We start from the raw sequence: 6,390 nt of genomic DNA, 5'->3' as shown, positions 1-6,390 counted from the left end.
TTCTGGTATTATCTGAAATATTTTTTTGGACTGAAAATATAGTTGGGAACTGATTTATACATAATTGATTTTCAAAATCGTACAAAACAAATTTGTTCCACCCAACATCAACAAGAAAGCAAATTTAATACAGGTGTGATGAGAGCATAAACGTTGTATTTGACTTATTCTTCAAAAAAACTCATTGAAGTAGTAAGTGAGATGATATTAGAAACATTGCTGTAGAGGGGTGTCCCCACCTTTCCATCCCTGGTCCCGGTTTTTCTCTCGGCAGACCTGCTTGTTGGGTGGTTTTGTTTGTTGGAAAAATGTATCTGGCACAGAAACATCTGCGCAAGTGGCAGTCTATTGCTGCATTGGGCTCCATCTTTCGGAAGCAAGTAACGCCGAAATATTTATAAATACCTCTAATCCTACGGAACGTGTTCGAATGGTAAACCCTACAGCGGAACTTCGGAACCTTCTTTCAGGTTCCACTGAAATATTCGTAGCTGGTATTTCAGACCGTTATGTTCAGCGACCCAATCAGTTAGAATCTCTTTGCTTAGCTGATTTTACATCAATGTACAAATTTGTTAAATCCAGTAGAAGAGCTAAAACAGTGATTTTGAGGAAGAAGATAATTTACCAGAAAGTAGTGTTGTTATGTTTCAAACCAAACCTTACTTAAAACGATAACGAACGGACTTGCATAATACATTGTATTTTAATTGAGGAAAATCAAAATAAAAGGAATATGTCTTAGAAAGTCTTTATAATGAAACAGAATTATGACAAGGTGCGTAAGATGAACTGCCTATTGTGGAAAATGAATTCAGAATGTTAGCACTTCCGAAAAAAAACCCAAATATAAATATGCTGGACTTGCATGGTGAAAATTCAAGAAATAATGCGACTGAGTGCAATATGAGACTTATTAAACAACCCCTTTTAATTCCAGTAGGGAAATTATTTTCATTAGTTCAAAGTCTAAATATTAAATAAAGAATCCAGCTATTACATTTGATGCAACAGATAAAAGAAAGTGGCCGATTTTATGAGTTCGTTGGTGGCGGAGCATGTGTAGGACAGATTCGTTGGATCTCTACAATGTATCAAGCCCTTGACCATCGATTCAATTATACATCTGGATCCAATCCAAGCATTTTGAAAATTATATTTTGCGCATCTCCAGGTAAATCAGCATGCACATAGACTTACACTGCACTTAATATTTGCTTTACCTGTTAATCAATTGAAGCCACTTAGCAATGATATAATCAATTCAATGTTTTTTAGACATAATTGATAAAATACCGATGGTAGGTCCTCGTATGTTTAGCTTTGTTTATGCGAGATTGAAACAAGTTTTCACAATAGACAGACCTTTCGGTTGCATACCGATCATAGTGTTTGGTAATTTGAAGCAACACTCATCTGTTGGAGATAAGAGGATATTCTCTCCCAATCCCAATGTTGCATACAGCATGTTAGTTGGTTCCCCTTTGTGGGAGTTGTTAAAATACTTTGAATTAACAGAAATAATGAGACAACGGATGGATCAGGCCTTTGCAATTGCATTAAACCATATCTGGTACTATGACAAATGAGGACATATCACTCATTAAAATTCAAGGAGTTAATTTCAAGGAAGTTCCCGATGTTGTAATACATTTATTTTGGTCCAATGAAGAGACAAATAATTTCAATGCCCTTAAGCTCAATCGAACCCCAACTGTAGCTATCCTTTCAACTGTAAAAGGAATTGGTGTAATTGCAAATGAGAATATTTTGGAAAGAGTTAAACTTTTCAAAACTTCTAAAACGCAATGACTGCTCTATGAATTGACCCTAAATACAGTGAATTTAAACACGTGTGATGGCTTGGTTAATAGGGCAGCTAGACATCTTGTGTTTATTTAAATTGTTTTAAATTTATTTTTTCCAGCTACTCTGTGGGTTAAATTCTTGAAAACTTCTGTTAGTTTGTTAGCGCGATCAAAAAAGCTTCATCCTCTTACAAGTTATTTTACACCAATTACAAAAGTTCTAAGATATTTTCAATATAAAGACGACATTGATCTGTGGAACAATACCCTAATATGTGCAACTGACACCGCAGCCTGCAGTGACCTGAATAAAATCCCACAAGCTGCCTGAATATGTCTGCATCTGCTAATGGCGTAGACCTCAGTTTGAAATATGCTTGGAAAATTGAATAGTAGGCACTGACAGTTTGGTACGTGGTTCATACCAGCTCCAATCCCAACTGCCGTTTTCGAGCCGTCTGTATAGCATTGTTTTGTACTACTCCGAAGGTACTCCTTAAGAATGTTGTCTTCCCAATAACTTTTGCTGCCCAGTGAGACTTTGAATCCCTTTTCAAAGTAAATTCTCTTGGTAATGTCGTCTCTGAACTTCATCTTGCTATAAGGACAATAGCGTCCGCGTAGCCTTGGCAGTGGATACTATTTGAGGTTAGCAGATTCAGAAGCTCATCCACAACTAGGCTCCACAACAAAGATGACAGGTCTTCCCTCTGGGGGCATCGCTTTGTTGTTCCTAGTTGGATTTTGCCTGAGCCTATAATTGTTTCAACAGTTTTTGTTCTGATAGCCGCATTCACCCACCTTACGTTGGGTGGATTTACTTGTCCCCTTTACAGTGCTCGGGTTTTCCTTGTCGAGAAAGTAGTACCGCTTCCCCGTTTACAAAAGCATTCTCTACGTCAGTAACCAGACTGTACAGAGCAGTGTCCGCGGACCTACCAGCTCTGTACGCGTGCTGGTTTGGATGCAGTGGACTTCGCTCCATTCTCATTTCGTTTCTCCATTCCCTTTAGTGGGAAGGAAGTAAGACTAATCGGCCTGTATGATTTGGCCAGAGAGTAGTTCCTCCACAATTTTTTCGACAACCAAAGATTTCTGTTTTTCTGCTTGGGGGCAGTCAGAGGATACCTGCCATGGAAGGCATCCAGGATGATATCTTATAGAACCTATGTTCTTCAGAGTAATATCAAGTACTTCTTCTCTAACCACAATCAGGAAGGATTGCAGCCAACATTGCTTATTTCAAGGTTGCTCTCAAAAATGTATTCTAATAAAGACTCACCACGTGTGTTCGAGATGACAGCCGAAGCTTCCATTGCTCAATGCAGGATCACCTGGGATACAGCCATGTGGGTAGTGTTAGAGAGAGGAAGTCTCTTCCCAGCACTCTTCAGTGTGCATAGCTACCGCGGATAGTCCGTCTAAGAACTCTTGGATTGTGGGCAGGGCATCTTCGGTCCACGTCTTCTATGAGAGCAACGCTCCCTGAGCAGGCCGGCTGATCTGGCTAAGTGACCTCTTCCTCTAAGGTGATTTTGGCGCAATTTGCCCATTTAGTCTCTTTTTAGCTGGCGCGGATTTTTGTGTTGCTTAGTTCTTTTAATGGAGTCGTTATCGTCTCTGTACCTGTTCAATGTCAAAGCCCTTGCTCCTTTAGGTGATTTGCCCTCCCTCAGGTGACTGAGGTACCATTCGACACTGGCTCCGCTCATACCAGCTCTCATTGAGTGATCAAAACCTCCTTTATAATCGTCCGCCGACAACGGTCCTGGTCTTTTCCTTCTCCGGCTTAATTTTTTACCCTTAGCGACGGCTTTGGACACCAGCCGCTCCTTGTTCGGGTGGCGTCCCCATTGGCTGCGTTTGATGGTGTTAACTCGCCTGCATCCTTGATTTTGTTGTTTCCTTTTTCGTTGCCGTATCCGTTGTCAATTGTTCCTGTGATTGCTTTTTTCTTTTACTACTCATGTTACTTTTTTCTTTACGACCATGCCCCGTCAAGGTGCTTGCCAATCGCATAGGAAAGAGTGAATTACAATAAAGTGGATAAGCCTAGAATGGTACGAGTTCAAGTACGTCGATCAAAACAGCAGCAAGCACTTAAAAATGAAATTGATCCACCCCTCAGACGTAATTTTCAATGCAGTGTATCTGGAACGAGGAGTAGTCTCTTACGACCCGGAAATATATTAGAGTGCCGATAAATTTGTAATAATTGGGGAAATGTCAATCATTTGTTAAAATGGAAAAGCTTTAAAAAACTGCCGTAAATCTGCAGGATTATATATGCAGAATGCTGGGAGTATAATTGTCACAATTGGTGCCACCACCTACTCCATTACATTCATTCGTTTTTGGGATGAAAACCCTCGTCCATTTGATAGACTTCAACGACCCACTATGTTAGGTCGATTTGTCTTCGACGCTGTCAGCAGTTTCAGATAATAAAGTTGTTGTGCACTAATAATGGTATCTATAATGGTAACAGGTCGACAAATCAAGTTATATTCAGTGTATGGATTTGTATATCTAACCTTTAACAATGACTTTTACAGTTCATATTCGGAATCAGATTTTGTTAAAATAACTTTACTCGTAGTATATTTCAGAACCCACCCAACAGAACAACCAAGTGCCATTATAGTGTCATTATTTTACATGTTTTAAATCTAAATACGCGATAATCCGCCTATTACGTTTATATGTGATCAATTCCAAACTTTTATTTAATCTAGATCTATATGTAATTTTTCCAAAACTATCGAACCGATGGGACGAAATCAGTTTGTCTGGAAAAATAACAATAATAATAACATGTCCTTTTTAATATTATATATTCCTAACAACTCTCTCATATTTTATTATTTCAATACTAAAATTAATCAAAACGGCTCAGCTGCTCTGGAGTTTTAGCGAGACTAACGAACAGCAATTAATTTATATAGTTATATAAATATTTACCATAGATAACATACATATAGGTACATATATATTACGTATCATATTTTTTTTCCGCGCTAAAAGCTCTCGAACCGTTTATATTTGTGTGCTAAAAATGCTTGAAAACATAATTTCCAGATACTACAATCGTCCCCAAGCTGATGTCTCTTAAATCATTCGATACTGTTGTTGTTGACGTGTAAACTTTCCAATTGAAATATTTTTGAAAGCAACCTTTTTGAATGACAACTTTAAAGTGAAAATGGTCCTATAGCCAAGTATGCCATTTGAAAACATAATTTCCAGATACAACAATCGCTGCGAAGCATTCTCATGTCTTTTAAATCATTCGATACTATTGTAGCTGAAAAGGAACGTGTAAATTTTCCAATAGAAAAATTTTAAATCAACAATTTTGAATGAAAACTTTAAAGTGAAAGTGGTCCTGTTGCCAAGTATGCCAATGATATCATCTGAATCTGCTATTGTATTCAGAAGGCTACAGTTTCCCATTCGTTGCCATGTCTATAAATACATATGTCTCAAGACTAAACAATGTCCATTTCCTGTTTACATTTGAAAAGTTCATATTTTTCCCAGGCGTACCAGTATGAAGTGAGCGTTAAGATACAGATGTGTTGGTAAAGAATATTTGTTGCGATCAAACCTTAATATTTTTTCTGTTTGGTTGGCATGACATCTGTCAAATATATTGGTCAAGTTCGTTCAGTTTTTTATTGATTTTTCAAAAGATGATAACTTTGTGTACGTTTTGTTCGTAAACTTTTTGCCAATGAGATGCCAACTTCATTATACCCCTCTCGTAGAAGACTGCGTCCCTATTGGCAAAAAAATCGGAGGCCAATTTTCACAGGCCTCTCTTGAGGCCTACTTTTCACTATTAAGCGCGTTCGCCATGGACAGGAAAAGATGTTTATCACTTGGTGCCAGGTCCGGACTATAAGGTGGGTGCATTAGGACCTCCCATTCGAGCTCCCGGAGCTTCTGGCGCGTCACCAAAGACGTGTGTGGCCGGGCGTTGTCCTGATGGAACACAATTCAGCCTCTGTTGATCAAAGATGGAATTAATTTTTTCTGTCAATCAATCGAAAAACTGTCAAAGACAAACTTTTAGAGCGAATAAACACTTTTTCAGCGCCGTATAGTATGACAAGATGCGACACGTAATTCTAGTACTATGGACAATAACGCCCTCTCTTAGATTGTTCATGCGACTTCTAATCCCGCGACATTTTTACAGCTAAGCTCACAACCACCGTACAACATCATACCATACACAATGCAACATCATACACCACCTACAACACACCATATCACTCACCAACACAACCATATAGAATTAACCAACCACACTATACACCTACACTATACACCCACACTGCAACCACCGTTTTTTCTACCACCCGAATGATCAAAAGGGACCAGTCAGACCAGGATGGGCTCTCTTTTCGATTTCATCCGTGACCTATAAGGTTCTACATTAAAAACGTTCCCGCAGAGTGATTTTCGTCTCATAAAATAAAAGTGAAATTATAAATTGGAAGTGTATTATAAATTATCTAAAACCACAAATATAAGAAAGTGAACTTTTTATATTATAAAGTATTATCAAAAAATATAT

This window comes from Bactrocera oleae, chromosome 3 (assembly GCF_042242935.1).
Source record: "Bactrocera oleae isolate idBacOlea1 chromosome 3, idBacOlea1, whole genome shotgun sequence".
Taxonomy (NCBI): Eukaryota; Metazoa; Arthropoda; class Insecta; order Diptera; family Tephritidae; genus Bactrocera; species Bactrocera oleae.
The sequence above is the reverse complement of the archived record's forward strand: the minus strand, read 5'-3'. Positions refer to the sequence as shown.